This window comes from Triticum aestivum, chromosome 3B (assembly GCF_018294505.1).
Source record: "Triticum aestivum cultivar Chinese Spring chromosome 3B, IWGSC CS RefSeq v2.1, whole genome shotgun sequence".
NCBI classification, from domain to species: Eukaryota; Viridiplantae; Streptophyta; class Magnoliopsida; order Poales; family Poaceae; genus Triticum; species Triticum aestivum.
In genome coordinates, this window is record NC_057801.1 from 258,348,405 (window position 1) to 258,359,566 (window position 11,162).

Consider the following 11,162-nt stretch of genomic DNA (forward strand, 5'->3'; position numbering starts at 1 on the left):
CCGTGCGTGAGGCCGCAAAGTGATATGAGGTGTTACATGCTAGATCGATGTGGCATTGAGTCGGGGTCCTGACAGCGTTGGTATCAGAGCTTGACTGCCTGTAGGATTACCAAGCCAAACTGGTCGAAGTTGAGTCTAGAAATTCTTAGTTATATGTAGGGGAATTGATTGTGGGATGGAACGTAAGGCTCTTTTTACTCCTTATACCTCATGCCCTTCTGATCTGAGTCATCTTATCTTTCCTACGGGGTTAAGGAACTAGGTCTTCTCATCATCTATCAGGATCACGTGTTACTAATCCGTAGATTTATAAATTGTTGGATTTAAGCTTGAGTTCAGTTTCTACTACTTCTGTATGTTAATTGTTGATCTCGAAACCTTGATATTGTGCTTCTGAGTGGTTATGCCACCAATTTTGTGAATGTCTCAAATCTTTTCTGAGCATTTACAGCCGTTATGCTGTCCGAGTCATTCCAGGTTTCTAAATAGTCTGATGCATTTGCAAAATCCTTTTCCTCTGGTTTCGATGCTCCTTTATGCCAGCTCAATCACACTAATTGTTGAGTTGAGGTATTCTATTGCCTTGACATTATGTTGGAGTTACTATTATGGCCCTAGGTGTTTAGGGAGTCACCTAGTAATCTAGCAATGTTTTGTGATCCCAGTGTGATGATTCTGGCTTTTATTCTCGGAAGCATCCCGTGATGCTACTTAGTAATAGGTATTCTATTCCTGGGTTCTTAAACCCGATATTCACCCTACTTACATCATTTTGATAGTGTTGCTAGTTCCTTTAGTATATTAGTAACCTTTGCGATAGTCCTCGAGGTCCGTGGTATATCGTTCTTCCAAATACCATGAACCATTATGGCAGAAGTTTGTTGGATCAAAAGATCACAACAGGCCCTCTATGAGTTCTCCATGCTATATTGTGACTCTGCCAGCTCAACCTTTCTGCACGGGTTATCCGGAAGAATTATGTTGAACTTTGTTCGGCATACCAACCCATGTATCCACAACTCAGAAAGTTATATGTTCCTTTGAGTTGTCCCTCTTTAGTTGTCTACTGACCTTCGTCTATCAATTGATAGTCAAGAGTATGCGTGCGTTCGTTTATCAATGCCTATTACTCTTGTGGTCCGTCAAGCCATTCTATCGCGGAATGACTAGGAGAAACAAACTCCAGTACCTCATCCATATCTAGGATTGGGTCAAAGTAGTTGTACTCTGCAGATCAAGTTGCTAACCCAACTTTTGTTCTGTTCTACCTTGGAGTATTACCATCTTTATATCAAGAATTTCATGAGAATTACACCACCTTTTGTGAATTCTTGACATAGTGATACTTCTCGCCATCCTTTTTCATTCCTCGATTCCATGTTTTTGCAGCCGGAGTGCCGACCAGTGAATCATGATGTGTGAACTCAATACTCCTAGCAACCCCATTGCTTGGTAGTTAATGGACAATAATCTTATTCTTAGTATGTTGGTTATTGAATCACCATTCTAAGATTGATCGTGCTACCTAGTCCTTATTTTGGTGCACCCTTCGATTGATGAGTTAGGATCTTGTCAAGTCCTCACTCATTTGATCATATCATCTTGCCCTAAAAGGCAAGATTGTTCTCGAGCTTAGTAACATACCGGTGGTTCATGATTTTCCGAATATCTTCTCGGAAGTATTACCAGGTTGTTCCCTGACTGTTATGTTGAGCTCGTGATCAAGTTGGTTTCTTGTGAACCACCTTTTCTCCAAAAATCTGTGTTGGATATCCCGGAGCTAGTTGGTTAAGCTAGACAACAACTTGGAGAGTTGGAGGATAAAAGCTTGCCTGACTTAGTTCGTTCCAAAGGGACAATTTGTGTAGTGTGTGTTGAAGAAAGATGATATCTTCATCGATTGGTCCCTGTGATCAGTTGCTGGACCTATTGTCTTATCAATCCTTTGATTTGAGTATGGGCTATCGTCAAATCAAATCAGTACCAATCATGCTCGTAATGTTGTCTTATTCGTGGTTGATCCCTCGAGCATACACCATTACATCTTTGGTCTGACCAATGCTATCACCGTGTTCACTTAACTATGGAATTCCTTTTAAAAGGAAACCTAGATGAATTGTTGTTGAGCCCATTGACAACATCCTTATCTCCTCCATGGTCTTGTTGGACAACAAGTTAGTGTTGGAAACTTTTGAAGCATTTTCTTCATGCTAGCTCATGAAGTATTTGTTTGATGAAAGGAGTGACTTCCTCTTATACACGTGCATTTGGTGAAAGTTGCCGCCGTGAATTTGAGGAAGTTAGTTTTGCTTCCTCTGGAATCATCCCCAGTCAGTCATGCATATGTGCGAAGTATTCTATGGTTTGGAGACTTGCAACCTTCATTCCGTATGTGTTCCGAGCACACCAAGCCACTGATTGATTTGTTCAAGGAGAAGAAGTTTCTTCTTAAGAGCATGCCTTATGCAAGGACTTCAATATCCTCGATTATGGTTCCCCACCTGAACTCGGTAGTGTTTTGTTGTAAGACTACCATGTGATAATGTTTTGTCTAGGACAACGTGTTCACGTGTTTGTAGCAGAACCAACTCATGTTTTGGAGCTTGCTATCATAGTTCATCTCCCGAGAATCCCGCAACGTCATCTCGTCGATTTGTGTTGCAAACTTTCATTTTTCTTCCTAGACTCGATGAGTCTGGAATATCCTGACACCAACCAGATCTGAATCTCAGGCAGATATGATGGTTGGAACATTTCCCAAGAACTATAATATTGGTCCCTCGATAACCGGTAAGGTGGATGTCGTGGCCAACACACCTAGCTGAAAGACCTATTATTGTAGTATCTTGATTGAAGAAGTTGGCCACCTTCCCATAAGGATTTCGTAGGATTTACCTCCGTAACTGTTCCTTATGGATTCTATTGCTCCCGAAGTCCGACCTTTTACTTGATGTTCTAGTTATCAAACCATATCTATGAATGGGTTATACTAGCACATCAAGGAGAACATTAGAAGCGGAGTGCTAAATGTCTCTCGGTCGATCATCCAGATTTTATTTGCTTGGCCTTGCTAAGGTGAAATCTGAGAAAGTGTTATCCTCCTTCGCATCTGCATCGTCCATCGCTATTCATCATGGTAGTATGTTGTGTTGTCAGCACCCTTGACGCGGTTGTTGATAAAACCTTGATGATGTGGAAATGCTCAAGTTCTTGAGAGCACGCCCAAGCGCTACGTCTTATCATCGGCACTAGCTGGGATTGCCCCAGATTTCCTCGGTTATGCTATAACCACTCCAACAGTGAATTCACTCTCTAGTGTTGGGTTCTTCCCTAGTTACCAGAATCATTCCTAGCATTTGCATTTTGTTCCCAGCTTGCACCACCAATGTGCCATTCTACCATGTGTCTCTTCCATTTCCGGTGATAAGCAAATTCATCCATTATGTTGTCTTCAACAAGGTAATCCACATCATCCAAGTTTGAGTTTGCCATTCTACCGACCCCCTCCAAACGATCGCTCGAGAATTGTCTTAGGCTGGTTTAAAGAGTTTCAATGATCTCTGAATCAAAAGTAATTCTTTTTGCCACTTAAAGGGATATCTCTACGAGTCACCTTCCCCAAGGTGTATCGTTATGGTATCATGGCAACTCAACTCCTCGCTACGTTGACAATTGTTTACCACCTTCTTAAGCGTGAAATTATTGTCTACCTAGTGCACCTTCGTCATCCGTCTCTTTCCACCCCTCTTGATGTGTAACTTGTGTCTCAACCCGAGAGATGGTCCTATGTCTCATTCCGTGAGTTGTTCGATCTTCGAGAAGATCGACCCTTCTAGAGTCTTCTTCCCCCATGTCATGTTGACAGGAATTCTCAGAGCAAGACTTCAAGACAATGATGGTGATCGAATCAATGCTCTTATGAAGTGCACCCTGGATCGTGAAGATTATACTAGTCTGCGTTTCCCCTTCATCTTACCCTACGCTTGAATCTCGAGACGAGATTCTTGTTTAGTGGGGGTGAGTTGTCACATCCCCAGCTGCTGGTAGTGCTCTAGGCTAGCTTCATGTGTGCATCATGTCTAAATTTCTGAAACTTGAATTGAGGATTGTTGAAACCTCAAAATCTAATTAAAAGAAGGGCAAGCACCCTTTAAATTGCATTCTGTGAATCCAAAATGCCCTAAAAATAGTTTTGTGAATTTTGGCAAGAGTTATATATCAAACCAAAATTCTGGAATATTTTTAAGGAATTATTTGGTCTCTGAATTTAAATCAATAACCTATTTGAATTTGGGGATATATTCATAATATATAATGAATATATTTTCAAATGCTTTGAAATGTTTTATGTACTTTTGGAATAGTCCAGAGAGGTAACATAAAATATTTCAGAATGTTTTGGCACTGTATGAAATTATTTTGAATTTGAAAACAGTGGCAAAATAAAATAAAAAGGGAAACAGAACAGAAAAATTAAAAGGAACAGTACTCACCTGGTCCACTTACCTGGTGGCCCAACAGGACCGGCCCAGCTCAGCCCAGCCCACCTCTTCCTCTCTCCTACTGTCTTCAACCTCCTGCCAGTGGGCAGGAGGGCGTGTGGCCGCCGTGCGCGCACACGCGCCTCGGCCACCTCCTGCTTGCCGCTCCCCCTCGACGCCCTGGCCTTCTCTGGTGGTGCCACGCATCTCCCTGCCTCTCTCCCTCACTCTTCTTCGCTCCTCCCCCTCCTCTGTTCTCCCCACCGAGAGCCGCCGCTCGCAACCACCGCAACCACAGCCACTCCCTCGCTCCCTCTCTGCGTACCCGAGCTCCGCCACGACCCCGTGGAGAAACACACTCGATGCACGTGACCAGAAGAGGCCCCAGCCGACCGGAGCATCGTCGTCTTCACCTCCGGTGCCCGGAGATCGACTCCACCGATTCGGCGCGTCCAGAGCTTCCCCGACTTCGTCGTCTCCTCCGCTAGCCCCTCCGTGAGCTCTCCTACGTTTCCCCTCTCTCCCCGTTGGTTTCCCGTGCAGTAGCCATGGTAGTCACCGTACCGAGCGCCGCCGTCCGCCATGGACGCCGGGCATGGCACTGACGTGCTGTTGCGGCCAGTCCGACGAGCCTAGCGTGCTCCTAGCTGCCCCAGGAGTCCGCATAGCCCCTCAGCCAGCCCCCTAGCGCTCCGTAACCTTGCTCCGCCCAAACCCGAGCTCCGGCAGCCGCCGCGGCCTCCACTCCGGCGAGCTCCGGCCACCCCGCGCCTCCCGCATGCCTCCTTTGGATGCGCGCAAGCAAGGGCAACCCTCTGGTGCCCTTGGCTTGGCCCAAAACCGCTCGCAGCGCCACTCCGGCGAGCTCCCGCCGCAGTTTTGGTCGTCGCCGGCCGAACTCTGGCAAAGTCGACGTGTCACTTAATTAGCGCTAATGACCCCACTAACCAACCCACCTAGCTCACTGACACCTGGGCCCCACGCTCTAAATAATCTATGTTTTATTTCTGTTTAGATTAGTTAATAAACACACGGGACCCACCAGTCAGAGTTGACCCTGCTGACGTGGCCGTTGACCTGGCCCACCTGTCAGCGAGCTAAACAACCCTGGGTCACTGACCAGTGGACCCCACTGGTCAGGTTTGACCTGGACCCGCCTAGTTGACCTGCTGACATCAGCATGACCTAGTGCTGACGCAATAAACCATTTTCTGGATTTATTATAATTCAGGAAATTCCAGAAAATTGTATAAACTTCTAAAATTCATAGAAATTCAACCGTAACTCCAAATTAAATAATTTATATATGAAAAATTATCAGAAAAATTCAAGGAATCCATCTGTACCATTTTCATGCATGTTAGAACAACTTATAGCTGCTGTTTAGCACAAATCATATAAAGGGCATTTAAATATCCACATATGGAGTTTGAATTTGAATCTTGGATTCAAACCAACTTCATTTAATCTGGTTTTAGTTGCATTAGCTCAAAACACATTCATTTTGCCATGTCATGATCATGCATCATATGGTGCATTGCATTGATTGTGTTCCCTTCTGTGTTGCCGGTATTTGTCCCTCTCGATAGACGTGATACCGATGATGTGATCGTTGACACTGATGAAGACTCAATGTTATCTTCAGAAGTGCCAGGCAAGCAAAACCCCCTTGTTCATTCCGATAAAATCCCACTCTCTCGCTCCTACTCTCTTTTACTGCATTAGGACAACAACGACATATTTGTTACTTGCTGCGGTAGTTGAACCCCTTTATCCTCTGCATGACCTGTCATTGCCACAGTAAATAGATGAAACCCACTAGCATGAGTAGGAGTTGTTTGAGCCCTGTTGTGCCTACTCATTCATGTTTGTTTGTCATGCCTGCTACTGCTTAGAGTTGAGTCAGGTCTGATTCATCGGGGATGAATCAGAGGCGTGTGAACATGTCCTACTGTGTGTGAGCTAAGTGTGTGAACACGATTTGGTAAAGGTAGCGGTGAGAGGCCATGTAGGAGTACATGGTGGGTTGTCTCATTGCAGCCGTCCTCAGGAACTGAGTTCTGTGTTTGTGATCCATGATTCAGCTACTACCACGCATTGGGCCCGAAACCAATGGACCCTCTCAGCTTCTTGATCACCCTTGTCCTCTGTCCAGGAGTTGCAAGTAGTTTCTGGTGTTTGTAGTATGCTGGAGGCCGTGCGCAGCGCTGACCGTAGGGGTGGGCTGTGATGCGGTAGGCACGTGGCCGGGTAAACCGGGCGCCCGTTTGGTGTCACTGAACCCTGTTCACATCGTTTGGGGCTGTGAGTGAAACTCCGGCCGGATCTCCTCATGGATGGAACCCGAATAGGCGATAAACCTGGACTAGAGACTTGAGTGTTTAGGCAGGCCGTGGCCGACACCCACGTTGGGCTTCCGCTTGAAGGTTGCCGAGTACATGTCGTGTAAACGGCGGTAAGTGGTGAGAGCGTGTGTGAAGAAGTACACCCCTGCAGGGTTAATATGATCTATTCGAATAGCCGTGTCCGCGGAAAAGGACTTCTGGGTTGCTTATATCAGTTCATAGACAAGTGAAAGTGGATACTCTAAAATACGCAAGATAAGGGTGAGTGCTATGGATGGCGTTCTCGTAGGGAGACGGGAGCGGATCCATAGTGGTGTATTGATATGGTGAATATGTGGACTCGTGTGCGCCACCTCAAAAGAGTTACATTGCAGTCGTAGTTCAGGATAGCCACCGAGTCAAAGCTGGCTTGCTGCAGTTAAACCCCACCATCCCTTTGTTGATAATGATGCATATGTAGATAGTTCTGATGTAAGTCTTGCTGGGTACATTTGTACTCACGTTTGCCTATTTTATGTTTTTGCAGAGAGACTTCGGTCACACTAGTAGTTTCGCGTGGACTTCGACGTTTAGCTTGATACCTCAGCTACGATCTTGTGCCCTCGGCAGGATCTGATAGATAGTCAGGCTTCTCAGCCTTTTTCAGTTATAGATGTCTGTACTCAGACATGATAGCTTTCGCTTGTGCTTTGACTTGTATGCTCTGATTGTTGGGTCATGAGACCCATGTTTGTAATGTCTCGCTCCTCGGAGCCTATTGAATAAACTATTTGAGTCGTAGAGTCATTTTGTGATGCCATGTTGTATTGCACATATCGAGCATATTGTGTGTATGTTATTGAAATGCTTGGTATGTGTGGGATCTGACTACCTAGTTGTTTATCCTTGGTAGCCTCTCTTACCGGGAAATGTCTCCTAGTGTTTCCACCGAGCCATGGTAGCTTCCTACTGCTCCGGGACACTTAGGCTGGCCGGCATGTGTCCTTCTTCGTTCCTGTGTCTGTCCCTTCGGGGAAATGTCACGCGATGAATACCGGAGTCCTGTTAGCCCGCTACAGCCCGGTTCACCGGAGTCCTGCTAGCCCAGTGCTACAGCCTGGATTCACTCGCTGATGACCGACACGTTCGATTCTGGGTCATGGATGCCTGTCCCTGTAAGTCTGTGCCACTTTGGGTTTACGACTAGCCATGTCAGCCCGGGCTCCTTATCATATGGATGCTAGCGACACTGTCATATACGTGTGCCAAAAGGCGCAAACGGTCCCGGGCTAAGGTAAGGCGACACCCGTGGGAATACCGTGCGTGAGGCCGCAAAGTGATATGAGGTGTTACATGCTAGATCGATGTGGCATTGAGTCGGGGTCCTGACATTCGCCGCGACCTCCGTCTGCATGAGTGCACATCCTTTCAGAAACTTGTTAACAAGGCCATCAGTGCTGAAACTGGTCAGACTGATTATGATGCAACACGCAAGCATGGCCGTGACATGGGTTCCTCATCCGGTGCTGGTCCTCAGAAGCGCCGCGTGTGGGTGCCCAACACCGCTCTGCCACCTAGGTTCACACCGAGGCCATCTTTCCAGGCGCCTCGCCCTGTTCAACAGTCTGCTCCAGCCAAGCCCTATGGGGGTCCAACCAACAATGCTCCTCCACGTACCAGTTCCGTGACTTGTTTCAAGTGTGGGGAATCTGGCCACTATATGCATGAGTGTCCCCAGACCAACCCCAACCAATCTGCTAAAGCTGTTGGCCGTGGCAAGCCGACAGGGAAAGTGTTCCACGCCAAGCCGGCCACCGCTACACGTGGCCATGTCAACTGTATCTCTTCCGAAGAAGCTCAAGAGGATCCCAACGTCGTTCTCGGTACGCTCCTTGTTAATTGCCACCCGGCATCTGTTCTTTTCGATACAGGAGCCTCTCATTCATTCATATCCGAGAACTATGCTCGTTTGCATAACACCGCATTCTGTGACATGCCATCCACTATGGAAATTTCTACTCCTGGTTCTAGATGGCAGACCTCCAGGGTAAGTTATGGAAATGAAATCCAAGTCGACAGACTTGTTTTCCTTGCATCTTTGATAGCTCTCAAATTTTCAGATATTAATATCATTTTGGGTATGGACTGGATGTCAGCTTATCATGCCAAAATTGATTGCTTCTCTAGGACTGTTCAACTCACTCATCCTTCGGGGAAGATAGTTAATGTCTTGACCCGATTAGCCAAGCGACAATTATATTCTCTTAACGCCAGCCCCTTGCCAGACCTTGAGGACGTTCCGGTAGTCCCTGACTTCCCGGATGTCTTTCCAGAGGAATTGCCAGGTGTTCCACCTGACAGGGATGTTGAGTTCGTAATAGACCTCATTCCAGGAACCGTTCCGATTACTAGAAGACCTTAAAAGATGGCACCACTAGAACTAGCCGAGCTTAAGAAACAACTCGATGAGTCCTTGAAAAAGGGTTTCATCCGACCTAGTTCATCTCCGTGGGCTTGCCCCGTCCTATTCGTCAAGAAGAAGGATGGTATGGACCGGATGGTTGTAGATTACCGACCTGTCAATTTGGTCACAATCAAGAACAAATATCCGCTCCCCAGGATCAACGACCTGTATGATCAGCTCGCTGGATCCTCCATCTTCTCCAAGATGGATTTGAGGTTGGGCTACCATCAAATCAAAATCAGAAACGGGGACATCCCTAAAACGGCCTTTGTTACTCGTTATGGGCAATACGAATACACCGTCATGTCCTTCGGATTAACCAACGCTCCAGCCACCTTTTCTCGGTTAATGAACTCAATCTTCATGGAGTATCTGGATAAATTCGTCGTAGTTTATCTCGATGATATACTCATCTACTCTAAGAGCGAGGAAGAACATGCCGAACATCTAAGGCTAGTGTTGTAGAAACTTCGAGAGCATCGCCTTTATGCCAAGTTTTCCAAATGTGAATTTTGGTTGTCAGAAGTGACCTATCTGGGTCATGTAATATCTGGTAAAGGTATTGCTGTTAACCCTGAGCGAGTTCAAGCTGTCCTTAATTGGACTCCACCTGAATCAGTCAAGCAAGTTCGGAGTTTTCTGGGATTAGCGAGCTATTGTCGTCGCTTTGTCGAGAACTTCTCCAAAGTTTCCAAACCTCTAACCGAACTCCTCAAGAAAGATAAAAAATTCGAATGGACTCCACAATGTGAGCACAGCTTTCAGGAACTGAAAAGACGCCTGACTTCTGCTCCCATACTGGTACCGCCAGACTTCTCCAAGGGCTTTGTTATCTACTGCGACGCCTCGCGACAAGGACTAGGTTGCATTCTCATGCAAGATCGACACGTAATTGCCTACGCTTCACGGCAATTGCACCCACATGAGGAGAATTATCCTACTCATGATCTAGAGCTTGCAGCCGTAGTCTATGCACTCAAGACCTGGCGACATTACCTCCTCGGTAACCATTGCGAAATATTCACTGATCACCAAAGTCTGAAGTACATTTTCACCCAACCGGATTTGAATCTCAGACAAAGGCGTTGGGTGGAGTTGATCACAGACTTCGACTTAGGAATAACCTATACCCCAGGGAAAGCCAACATCATGGCTGATGCGCTAAGTCGTAAATCTTATTGTAACAACCTGATGTTACAACAAAGTCAACCGCTTCTCCATGAGGAATTTCGGAAGCTTAACCTTCACATTGTTCCTCAAGGTTTTCTTTCCACCTTGGTGGCAAAACCTACCCTTACGGATCAGATCATCAAAGTACAAAAGGTAGATCCGGGAATCTCCCGCATCAAGAGAAACATCAAGAAAGGAATTGCGAACTGTTTCTCCATTAATGATCAAGGGGTCGTATACTTCGGGAATCGACTAGTGGTTCCCAAGGTGCGAAACCTGAGGCGATTGATTCTTAAGGAAGCTCATGAATCTCCTCTCACCATTCATCCCGGTAGTACTAAGATGTATCAGGACCTACGCCAGAGGTTCTGGTGGACTAGGATGAAGAGAGAAATTGCTCAGTATATTGCTAATTGCGACGTCTGTCGTCGTGTAAAAGCAGAGCATCAACGGCCTGCTGGCACCCTTCAACCCCTAGCTATTCCTGAATGGAAATGGGATAAAATTGGTATGGATTTCATTACCGGTTTTCCCAGGACCAAGAGAGGGAATAATGCTATATTCGTCGTTGTCGATCGTCTTTCCAAAGTAGCCCATTTCCTACCTGTTCGTGAGAGTATAACCGCTAGTCAATTGGCAGACTTATACATCTCCCGGATAGTGTCTCTCCATGGTGTTCCTTTGGAAATTAATTAGGATCGAGGAAGTCTTTTCACCTCTCGA